The 862-nt window shown below is 33.8% G+C and overlaps 1 long non-coding RNA gene across 1 annotated transcript; it reads left to right on the top strand.

Annotated features, from left to right (window-relative positions):
- The first annotated feature begins 251 nt into the window (after positions 1 to 251).
- LOC114327990 (uncharacterized) lies at positions 252 to 583 on the top strand. The gene is made up of 2 exons (XR_003652079.2): positions 252 to 308; positions 367 to 583. It is a non-coding gene; the product is annotated as an uncharacterized LOC114327990 (long non-coding RNA).
- Positions 584 to 862: the final 279 nt, after the last annotated feature.

The raw sequence follows: 862 nt of genomic DNA, 5'->3' as shown, positions 1-862 counted from the left end.
TCGTGGAGCACGTCCTGAACGTGTTCAGAGGAAGAACGCTTGCGCATTAGAATTTTGGCTGTTCGCGGTGTTGAAAAATCCTCCTCTGAATAAAAAGTTCTCTGTTCGCGGAGCGCAACAACTTGTCCTGAACGTATTCGGAATGCGTTCAACAAGTTCTGGGATTAAAGAGAGGATTTATTGTCCGCACATGTGCAGAAGTTGATTTGACGAATTTATTTATTTTTTTAAGAGATTCGAGATTGTATTTTTAACCTAACAAGTTTAAAATTTTGAATTGTTGTGTTATCATACAAATGTTGTAAAAGGTAAGGTTTTTTAAATTGTATTATGTATTTCAGTTTCTTATTTTTAAAAACTTTTTAGATGATGAACCTCAGTTCAAGTGATGAAGATTTGGAAGAGATTGTAGGACTTTTAAATGTTCCAAAAAATGCAAATTTTTTTGAGGAAACTGTGCAACAATTTAATAACCAACAATTTATACAGAATTTTAGATTAAGTAGAGACTTAGCTGTAGATTTGGCAAATAAGTATGAAAGATCTCATTTCCACAATATTATGTAAAATTACTTTTCCTGTTTTGGAGTGTTGAGTGTTGTTTGTCCTAGCGTAGATAAAGATAAAAGAATAAGGTTAGGCAATTGGCATAGGCAACCCAAAAAACATCCGGAAATTGTTCGTGCAGAAACAAATTCAGAATATATTCGGAGACACGCTTGCGCATATATTTGTATCCGGGTTAAGTTCAGAATACATTCAGGATGTGCTCCACGAAAACACCTATTATCTACGCCAGAGATCTAAGTTGACATAGTTGCCAAAGTATAAAAAAATCCTGAATCCATTTTAAATCAAATAG

The sequence above is a fragment of the Diabrotica virgifera genome, chromosome 1, assembly GCF_917563875.1.
Source record: "Diabrotica virgifera virgifera chromosome 1, PGI_DIABVI_V3a".
Taxonomy (NCBI): Eukaryota; Metazoa; Arthropoda; class Insecta; order Coleoptera; family Chrysomelidae; genus Diabrotica; species Diabrotica virgifera.
The sequence above is the reverse complement of the archived record's forward strand: the minus strand, read 5'-3'. Positions and strand labels throughout refer to the sequence as shown.